Raw genomic sequence first — 11640 nt, forward strand, 5'->3', positions numbered from 1 at the left:
CAGCGGGATGAAGACCATGGTGGAGGACAGCCTTCTCTCACACCTCCAAGGCAGCGTGGTCTGACCGGCCAGGAAGAGACAGAGCACCCAGAGAAACTGTTTTTCTCTGGTTGAAAATGCAAAAGCTTCTGAAAAATATAAATCCATCGTAACTACAAACGTGACAAAATCCTGGTTGGCTCCTTTCAGTAGTGAGCTCAACGCTGAGATTAGAGAAGCTGCATCCAAAGTAATATTCAGATAGCTGGTTGTGGAAAATACAACATATTGCGCAGCATCCTTTGGGGGAAAGGTTTGGCGCACTGCTGTTAAATGGAGTTCTACTAATTATTTACAAGGCATATCCTTAAAGATCCACTGTACGATTAAATTAACATAAAAAGTATTAATACATGAAAATCACCAAATAGGATGTATTTGCAAGGGATTTTTTTTTTATTTTGTTTACATTTGATAGGACTTTACATTTGATAGGACATAATGAGGCCATCTTGGTGCTAATTGTGTCTCTGCTAGAGACATGATTCAAGAGCACAGCCTACCATTGTTGAATGAAATTGCCCAGAAAAGTAATTGCTTTTCAGGATAAGCTTGTGCTCATTTATATGATTATGATTTGTTGATTAACCTTTTTTCTTTCTTTCTGTTCTGTGCATAGTGAGCAGGATCTTCTCCTTTTGTAACTTTACCATTTTAATAAACCTTGGCACACCAGCAGCAACCCAGAGATCATCGTGACCTGCCCATGACCACCTGAGCCCTACTTAATCAATTGAATTAGTTTACCTTACATAAATTACCTTACATATCCTTGATATCAAGTTTGATCAACTCCATTTGATACACCAAAAATTCACTGGCCACTCTTGTTATGTTTTGTGAGGAATTTGTAAAAGCTCTGGAGTTTGTCTCTTTAAGAAGAAATTAACTTTTTCTCTAAGACCATTGCTAAGTGAAACCATATACATGAAAAGTAGTTAGAATAACTTCTCTTAGTAAAGGAAAAAAATAAGAGCAGTCATACAGGTCCATTCAGCCCATCTGGCTATGACTGGTATGGGATGTCCAAGGAGGAGTATAGCAAGATGGCAATCACTTTATTAAGATTCTATCTGAATATTCTCCCACTAAGTAATGATTTACAGCTCATGAGCCTCAGCCACCTCATTTTTAGTGGGATGTCCAACTCAGGAACATGAAAAGGGGACAGGGGTATCCCACTGATCCACAAGTTTATAAACTGGTTGCAGAAAAATCATAGGGAAAAAAAATTAAAAAAAGGAAGAAAAGTTGACTATAACAGCTTAAAATCTGGTCAAAATTGCATAGTCACAGCACATTGGAAAAAGCCACACACCGAGGGATGTGGGACTTGAAAGCAACCTGGACAACCAAGGCACCATCCCCAGCAGTCTGTGATGCGTTGGCCCCTGAGGTGTCACAGCAGCATCTCCATGAGGGAGACCTCCATGGAGGTCACAGCCATCTCCAGGACCAACCCAGGTCTGCAAGGGACTGTGTTGCTGAGGGGGTTTCTTTTAAATGTTAGGGTGGTTTGACTAGGGTTTTTTTTGAAATCATCCACTGTAGGTATATTGAAATTATTTCTCTCCCCTTGCTACTGCATCAGCTCCTTTCTGAGGGAAATCTGTCTGGAAGTCAAGATATGCATTTCGCTTCAGGTTGAACAAAATATCTCCCCTGACCCTGAAAACAAAGTCAAGAAGAATCATGTTCTGCTTCCACCCAGAATGATCTGCGGTGGCTCCTGGCTAGCTTTTCACGGGGAAGGAACACCAGCAGACCAAGCACTCGGATCGAATCCTGCCCTGGGGGAGGACACGGCTTGGTCCACAGCAGGAGGGCACAGGGAAAACCCCTGCCAAGGAGCGAGTGCCAGCACCAGAGGAGCCCAGTGACCCGCAAACCATCTCGTGGCTACTTGCCACGTTGCTTGGTCATCCCCGGTCCCACCAGAGCCCCGGTGACCAGCGTGCAGGCAACGTCCCCTGCCGCTGCCACCATCCCCAGGCTTGGCGGGGACGGGTGCGAGCTCGGTGTTAATAACCACGAGCCTGAGCCCCCAGCTCTGCCGGCTGCAGCCCATGCGTTGGCACGGCTGGCTGGTCGTGGGCTGACAGCGTTAGGGGCCAAGGATTTTGGTTTGGGGATGCTGAAATTACGCAATCCGCACCTTGAGTGCATTTGCAGTTCCTTTCCCCGGTCTCCCAATTCACGCCCCCAGGGACCCCCTCGCCATCTGAACGTGCGGGTGCTGAGCCCACACCGGACCACGCGTGCTGCTTTGGCTTGAAGTGCCGTCACTGCTGGGGAGGGGGGGGGTCCGCCGGCCCCTTCCCAGTGCTCTGCCCCAGGGTCAGCCTGCCAGCAGCACACATTCTGCTCAGTCCCAGGGACCCTCATCAGCCTGGCTGTCCCCAGCAGCAGCACAAGACTTTTCCTCCCGAGCCAGCGCCTGCAACGGGGGCGAGCAGAGGATCGGAAAAGCAGGAGCCTTCTCCCAGCTGTAGGGCACCCCTTCCTCCTCCTGCCTTTCCTAAAAAACGTCTGTCAGCCCCTGAGCGAGGGGGAAGCCCCCAAAACACCCGATCTAGCGTGAGCTCCTGCAAGGGGACGGGGGGGTGTCCCTGCTGCTGCCCCTGGGTCCAGCATCCCACGCCGGACCGTGTGCCTTGCTGTACGCGCTGCTGCCTTTTGGGGGGGTCCACGTCAGAGATCGCTCATCTGACTCCCACGCCGCAGCAGGTCAGGACCCCCCCCAACACCCCCGTCTTAGTGCAGCATCCCTTTCCTTTCCCTACGCGCCTGGCAATCACCTGTCATGGGACTGTTTCTCCAGAACTGAACATGTCTGTGTAGTGGCGTTCTGTTGTTTTTTGCTTTACACTTTTATTATGTAAGTGTGTACTGAACAGGGTTTTATCTAAGCAGCCCAGATCCTAACGTTAAACCTCTTTTTTATCACGCAAGTTAAACAAAACTGAAAATCTATTACTACACAATTAATTAAAAATAGATGAGTTTCTAACTGCTGAGCTTTTAATTAAAGGAAAACCTGTATTACCCTGAACATTTGCAATAGGAGGCTGTAAAGTACCACTGCACAGTGATACTCAGAGAGTTTGGGACTTTTGATTGCAGATCTCCACATTTCAAAATGAGGATGCCGCTACCAACAGCAGGAAGCCACTTTATTGTTCCCCATTTGGGAGCTTTGCTTTATCTTAGCTAAATTTCCCCTTGCTAGCACTCAAGGCCAAAACATCCGGCAACTCAACATTTTCCCAGCTGGCCTATGAAGCCAAAACCCTGAAAATTACTACTGGTGCAAGCCTGAATATTTTCCACTACCTCCTCCTTTCCCAGATAGCTATGGGTTTTCAAGAAAACCACTTTTGACGGGGAATTTCAAACTGCAAATAAAAATTTAATTCTCACAATTGCTACCACCATTTTGCAAGGCCAGTCTCGACCATCTCTCACTCTGAGAAAAGATATATTACTTTTCCTTCTGCTGCAGGGGCATCTTTACATGGTCGTGCCAGTTTCTGTGCTTGCTTCTATGCTCCTCCTCAAACTTGTGAAACTCCTCTAGAATTTTTTGCTGGTTCCTGAGCCCCGTGAGCTCCCTGCCCTGTGCTGACAGGCACCTTCTCCGAGCCTGAATACAGGGCATCCTCCCTCTGGCCAGATCTGTGCAGGGAAACCTAGCTCCTGCACTCCAGGAAAAGGCCTGATATAGGTCAAGAGAGGTCCCAAACTTGCTGCTGTACCTCAGCTCACCAGTTCCACCAGCATTCATCTCATGCGCGTATGAGCAAGCTGCATCCTGCCCTGGGGTAGACAGTGCTGTTCACACGTGGTTTTATGAGCATGGTGGCACGTACCACAAAATAAAGCTGTAATACTGCCCAGCATCGGCAGTGTGACACAGGAATTGTCTCCTGTAGGGAATCTGGGGGTATTTGGTTCTTCCTTGGGATTGTGACATCTTCTGATGATCCAAAGGTTCAACCTCGTCTTTCTGTTGAAGCCAACAGCCTGTCAATTTCTCTTCCTACAAGCAGATAAAACTGAGATTTTTGCCCTAGAAAGGATGGTTATTGTCTCACTTTTTTTTTTTTTTTTGTATTGTCTTCAGGAAAGGTGGCAATTAACTCAGAAGACTCAAGTCTGGACCGGGGGTATGGACAAGGGAGAAGGGGAGCCTGGGAAACTGAAATCCATGAGAAGCAGCAGAGGACGCAGAGGGGACGTGGGATGTAAGGAGCACCCGGGGAAGGGAGGCCAAGAGCGTACTCCATGGAGGGGCTTTGGGTAGGAGGCGGAGGGGCTTGGAGCTGCCACGGACTGAGAAGGTCAAAGACTTCTGGAAGGAAGGGAGAACTGGTGGAGCAGGCAGGGAGGAGGAGGAGGAAGGTCAGAAGATGTGTCAAAGCTGTGGGGCAGGATGCATTTGGAAGGAAAACTTGCTATCAGTGCAAAAATAGTGCTGAGGGTGGAGAAAGGCAGACCGTAGCCTCTCCAGGGCTGTGATCAATGAAGATACCTCAAACCCCAAGAGCTACTGATGAGGACAGGGCTTTGCAGGTGTATCTGTCTCAGATGGACTTTGAAAACCGAGGTAACCCCATGCAAAGCGGGGACAGACAGCTTCCCTTGGGAGCCTTGAGCTGGGACAGGTGCCATCTCCCAGGAGGCAGGAGCTGCCCCTCAGTCCTTCCTCCCCAATCCCTTGGGGCAGCCCAAATCAAATCAGAACATGGGTAATGCAAGAAAAAAACTACGCGGTTGCTTTTCAGGAGGTTGTTGGGTAAAGGTATATTTTATGTCATGATGACTCAAGGCAGTAGGAAGGGCTAAAGAAGAGCTGCTCGTTAAAGCATGGTTATTGCTTCTCTGCTATGGAAACACAATGAAATCTGCCCATTACTCTCAGCAAGACATTTTTTCCCTTCCCTTTCCTTCCGCAAAAAAAAGTTCCTTGAATTAAAGTCACCTCAAAATATAAACACACTTTATTTTCCCAACACTTGAATAGGCTTATTGTTTCCACCATTTATATTTAACATTAAAGTTTAATCATGAAGTTGTTAAGCATAAAAAACTATTAAATGAGTACAGAACATTAAAAAAATTAGTAAGTATTTCAGAATGAGCACTTGAAAAGAAAATTTATGCATAGAAACAATGGAGAATTACAATTAAGAGCTCTAGGGATCCGAGAATGATTTGTCCAGCCATTACACAGTCATTTCAATTTAAATTAAAATTGTAACTATTTTCTAGTCTACTAAAAATATGTGGTGTCACATTAAGAGTTTTAATGGAGCTTTCTCTAGGGAATGCAGAAAAGCTAGTTAGTAGCACATAAATAACTATATATTGGAAACTGAATAAATTCTCTGCCAAAAACCTAATACGATAAAAACAAAAATGACAGTGGATTATTTTATTTTCTCTAACGAAGCGCAGCCCTCACATTAAACCAAAGAAACAGTTCACAGGGTGTTGGAGTCTACATGATTTTGCCAGAGCTGACTGACAAAAATAAATAAATGTCTGCCTGATATATTTTTTTAACTTGACGAACCCATGTGTGAATTATGCTGAGTACGGTGTTCACAGACTGTGAGAGTGTTATCTAACAGTACAATCTTCCCTCCTTCTTCTCTTAGAACATACAGAATAAGTTGCTATGGTCTATCCAATATCCCTGACATCGGAAACATTGGCTTAGTCAAAGTTTTAACCACTGCAAAACATGTTTTCAGAAATCTAAGAGTTTTTTAGTGAGTCACTTTATTCATCTACTTAAACACAAAGAGCTGACTGAAGAAAATGTACCCGTGCACCAAGTCAAAACCAGCTTTCATGTGGACCTGGATGGCTTTTGCGGTCCAGAAGGTACTTGAGATCTGGGAGCTGCATGCTGCTATGCTGAAAGTGAAAACCAGGTTCAATAAAGTACAGGACAATGTGTTCTGCTTGCTTTGCTCACCAGCACCGTACTTGGATTTCAGAGAAACACAAAGCATCTGAGGCTTGCCCTGTCTGAACCCCAGTGCTCCAGGTGGGTTCTCAGAGGTGCCCAGGGGTGGGACAATTCCCCTCCCTCAACCCGCTCCTCTGAGCACAGCCCAGAGAGAGGTGCTGCCTGCCTTTGCTCCCCAAAAGAAGAATCTCCTTCCTGGTCCTGTGCTCAAAACGTAAAGGAATCCACCCAATTAGCCGGTGAGTAAGGGCCTCCATACCTGTCCGACCAAGCTAGAGACTGGCTAGTGAGGTATCTACTTCTACCATCGTTAGTAATCAGTGTGAATCGCAAATAAGCATCATGCCGTCCGGTGCAGTGCCTGCACCTGCACATGGGTGCCATGCGCCATGTGGGACGGATGGTGAAACCCAACTGTGAATGTATGGAGGTATTTTGAGGTCGTGGAAAACATCTCCTAGGTGTTAAGCAGGCTTTGGGGACAGGACAGTATAATGCAAACCTTTTTTGAAGCCGGTTTACTACCACAGCTCTCAAGCACCCAGAAGCTTTAGAGACTAGCAGCTGCTGCCAAATATATTATAATGAAGCAACTAAAATTTAGTTATCTGTCTCTCCCAACGAAGGTTGGTGGCATTCAGACATTTGATAAGCTTTCCATATGGCATTCCTGCTTGTTTTTTCAACTCTTCACTATTTTCCTGAATTACAGATGTCAGAACAGTAATTCCCTTAATTAGTATATTGACTTCAATTAAGTAAAAGAAAAACAAAAGGCAAGCAGTTAGACTAATATCCTCAACCCTGACCGAGTCTGGAAAACGAGTCTATGTGTTTTTCCTTTGTGTTACGTCTATAGCAAATCTCACACTATAGACTCAATAACAAGCTTAGCTTCAGTACATAAACTTATTTTGATTTTCCTTTCTCCTCAAAATTTAATTCCATTTTTGTCTGCTCAAATTACACAGATCTGTTTTAAACTTAACACAGGCCAGTTGCAATTTCTCTGTCGGTTTCCTATTACCCTCACACCTGAACGGTCCACCACCTGCCTGCTCCTCTGCAAAACTATCCAGCAGGACAAGATCTGCAGAAAAGAGGCAGACAGAAGAAAAACAATGAGAGGGTGATGTTTCCTATGAAAAATATCTTCTGTGTTACAATTTTACAGCAGGGGCTTTGAAAAGAATCTTTACATCAAGTTTTGAATGGAAAAATAATTTAAACATGTGAACAGATGGGCTGCAGGGGTAAAGCAGGAAGGGTTCACTGCTGTCTGTTCCTCAAAGTAAACTCAACGTGCAACACAGTTTTGTTAAAATATCAAAACTAGTCCAGTACTTCTTTGGGAACTGGTTTTCTAAACAATACACAGCAGAACTGATCTGCACTTCTGAAGAGCACTTCATAACGCAACAGGTAGGAAATACAATTACACTGGGAAGGATAGGAATTACTCCATGAATTACAAAGATAAGTGAGTCAAAGAGATGAAAGGTGATCTGCTGAAGAGGGGAGAACCTCTGGTAGGTTTTTCAAGCATTGGTCTGGGACTACTCTTGTTAAATATCTTTATTCGTGGCCTGAACACAAGCTGTACAAGATGTCACAGATATTCGCTGTTAGCACTAAGTTAGAGATGAACAAAGGGAGGAACTGAGAACGCGTGCAATGGAAAGCACATGAATATCCATAGCCCAAAGTACTAGGAACAGTAGTTCTGGCAGAAAGAGGACAAAGAGTGTTGCTGTGCATGAAGTCCATACAGGGACTTACAAGAACAGGGACCATCTGATCACCTGCTTTCAAAGGAAGATGAACCAAGGTCAACCAGGGAAGTACTTGACACCAGGATGATGAAATGGAGACCCAAGAGGAGTCCCCAAGAGCTTGGCTAATTCAATCTCACAAAACACACGTCAGTAAGTCATGGGTACTTATATACTTGGACAAGTGGTAGCGTTATGGAGAGGTAAGACTTCATCTTAGCCGTAACACTAAGAACACATTCATGTGCAATTGTCATGGTTTAACCCCAGTCGGCAACTAAGCCCCACGCAGCTGCTCGCTCAGTCCACCCCAGTGGGATGGGGGAGAGAATCAGAAGGGCAACAGTGAGAAAAGTCGTGGTTTGAGATAAAGACAGTTTAACAGGGAAAGCAAAAGCCGTGTGTGCAAGCAAGCAAAAGAAGGAATTCATTCACCACTTCCCATCGGCAGGCAGGTGTTCAGCCATCTCCAGGGAGGCAAGGCTCCATCAAGTGTAATGGTTACTTGAGAATACAAATATCATCCCTCCAAACATTCCCCCTTTCCTTCTTCTTCCTCCAGTTTACATACTGGACATGACGTCACACGGTATGGAATACCCCTTTGGCCAGTTTGGGCCAGCTGTCCTGCCTGTGTCCCCTCCCAACTTCTTGTGCATCCCCCCTCTGCCTCCTCGCTGGCCAGGCATGAGAAGCTGAAGAGTTCTTGACTTAGTCTAAACATTACTCAGCAACAACTGAAAACGTCAGTGTGTTATCAACATTGTTCTCATCCTAAATCCAAAACACAGCACTATACCAGCTACTAAGAAGAAAATTAACTCTATCCCAGCCAAAATGAGGACAATAATGAACATAAATTAAATGTAGACTCTAAAAGGGGTTCCTAGCCAAGGGAATGACGTTAGGACAGCCTCCTAGGTGTAACATACCAGTTGATTTCAAGACTGACTGGTACGTATGGTTTTATACAAACTGCCTGCCTGCAAGAGGAGTAATCTGAATGCAGGGAAGCAAGACAAACCTGGCCCTGCATTCCTCTGTGCAGAGGCTTCCACAAGCTTGGCACACAACCCATGCTCCTCATTATCCACACAGGTCCTTTATTTGTTAACCCTTGTTTTTGCCTCCCTCTGAGTTCCACCTGAGATCAGCTGAAACAGACTTCCAGCAATCTCAGTAAAAAAAAATTACCAATATCATAGCAGGTTTGGTTTCAAAAAAAGCATAAATGAATCTTGCTTCTTGCCCATTCTCTGATTCCTACCACCAGATGTCATTCATTCACAGCAAGGAATATTAGCAAAAAAAGTCAGGACGGTAGCCTATGAAGGAGAACCTTATTTCACACATCAGAGCTTGTAAGACAACTTGAATCAATTATCTCCCAGTTGTTTTTAGCTTAAAAAGAAGGAAGGAACAAGACATCTTAATTACTGTTTGTCCTTTCATAACATCAGTCTTGTCACCATTGGGAGGAGATAGTTACACAGAATGTGCTTATAAACAGTTGCAATTCAGGTATTTCAGGATACTTCTGTAGTCATTCCTGAAATTAAAACTCAAGGAATGCAAAAGCAAGTGAATGTTTCAATTCTTCAGCCCCTGGGCTTTGCAGTTGCGATTGGTGATCTAAAACATATATCATGCTATTCATTAGCTAAACTGTTATCAATATGCCTTGTTCAATCAGCCCTTCCATCTTCTACCCTTATTTCAATTCAGATCAAGTTCCAGGCAGAAGCCGAATTCTTGGGGAAAAGTTTGTATTCGAACAACCAGAAAGCAAGCAAGCAAAAAACAGAGCTTGCGCAATACTGCAGCGCTCCAGAAATGCATCAGCTACAGCCCTTGGCTGCACTGCTGGCATTTTACCTGATTTCCAACTGATATTTAGCAAATTTCAACACCCAAAAACCAAACAGGAGTCTAACACTGCAGCTAGAGTTGGATACAGAAAGTGTTTAAGTGCTGGTATGAAGCCTTAAGCACTAGTTTCTTAGAACAATGCTTTCATCAACACAAACCCTTAATTCACGTGCCGGTCACATACCACTTGTAAGATCTCCTGCACTGTGTGGGCATCACCGTTTACATTTCTATATTAGCAGTTAAAGTATGTCAAGAGCCTGGCTGCCTCCTCCAGCACATGCACAGTCATGCTTCTGGGTCCCCCCCAAAACCACCACCAACCCTCCGCCCAGCTGACACCCCTGCCCAGACCTGGGGACTCCTACTCACCCACTGGCCCGGCTTCATGTTTGCCGGTGGATACACACGCACACCCCACGCACGCCCGGTCTGGGGAGGACACAGACCCTTGCCCCCCCCCCCCAGCAGCCGGCACCAGGCTCTGGGCTGTGAGCCCTGCACATCGCCCCATCAGCTGGCACCGTCCCACCGACCCCTTCCAACACCCTGGACCCTCGCTTTTCCCAGCCTCACCAGTTGCAAAGTCCTGGTTTACTGCAGTTACTCAAGAGCCCATCCACTACTGCCACTGACCAGGTTGGTTTGTTCTTTCTGTCTGTTAGGTTTGCATCCCTTTATCCCCCCACCCCGATTTCCCCCCTTTTCCTTAGTATCCCATTTGACAAGGTCCTCGATCAGATAACCTTACCAAAACAAACATTACCACATTCCACACACCCTTACCAATTAATGTGACCAATCAGGTCTGGTTCTCATTACTGCCTCTCTTACAATCTGTCAGTCAGGTTTGTGTCATTGTATGTTCTTGTTCATATTGTCCCTCTTATTAACCCCTTCTGTAGCTAAAAGGTTCTTGACCAGAAATGGTTCAAGGAGCAGCAGCTCTCTCCTTCCACATAACCTCACAACCATTTCCACCTTTTCTTGAAATTCACTAAAAGTGTCCTTATTCCTTTACCTGTCTAAAGAGCAGCAAAGGGACAACTTGGCACTGGAAAAAAATGGACACTTCCGCCTTGGTCAGTAACTACTTTAGCAAACAAATCGCTCTAGTTAATGCATTAAGGGTCATGGGTAGTGAGCAGACAGTTTTAATTAGCAGCCATATCTCTCGTAAGTCACTGGAAGTTTCTAACAACACTCAACTGTCCACCTACCCAACCCTTTTGGCAGGTGAGCCTCAGGCTTTAGTTAAGGAGCAATAACTTGGGGTTTACATACAGCATGTGCCACCATTGCCTTCATGTATATTAAGAAAAATCTGCAGCACACTGTCAACTTGTCTAGACATACTGGACATTTTTGCATAGAGAAAGGCTTCAAGATATGTCTTCCCACTGCTGCTGCTTGGATTTATCCCCACGTGGTTGCTATTGAAGCAAGGCTGAAGGCATAAATACTGCTACACAACAGACAACACCAGTGCTTGGGAAATGCATACCTTTTTCTAAGGGGATACCCTAACGCCCCAACCAACTTTTATGTGTACTTACTCGTTCTGCATATTTCAGATTTTGGTTTCAGTGCTTAAGTTTAGCACCCAGTGCTGTTAAAGGTGTCACTCTGAACTCCTTGTAGACTGTAAGGGTTACAAATGCCTTCTCCATTCACAACAGTTCAAAGGTGCTGTTGTTCTTAACACAACGATCTGATGATCACTTAACACAAGAGCATCATGAAGTACATACATTTGTTAAGCATCACTGAGGCATAGTAATGAGATACAGTAATGTTTTATATGGGATCATAGTTTAAATCCTAGCACTGTTGACTTCACATTTATTGAAGACAGTCCTATTTTGTACAACACTGAGCATATAGTGTAACTCTGAGAACCACAGCTGTGACTTAGTTAATGATCTCAATAAATCCTACTTAAGGAGAGACAAGAAGAGAATTATGCAAATGACTTTCTGTACC

The sequence above is a fragment of the Accipiter gentilis genome, chromosome Z, assembly GCF_929443795.1.
Source record: "Accipiter gentilis chromosome Z, bAccGen1.1, whole genome shotgun sequence".
NCBI classification, from domain to species: Eukaryota; Metazoa; Chordata; class Aves; order Accipitriformes; family Accipitridae; genus Astur; species Astur gentilis.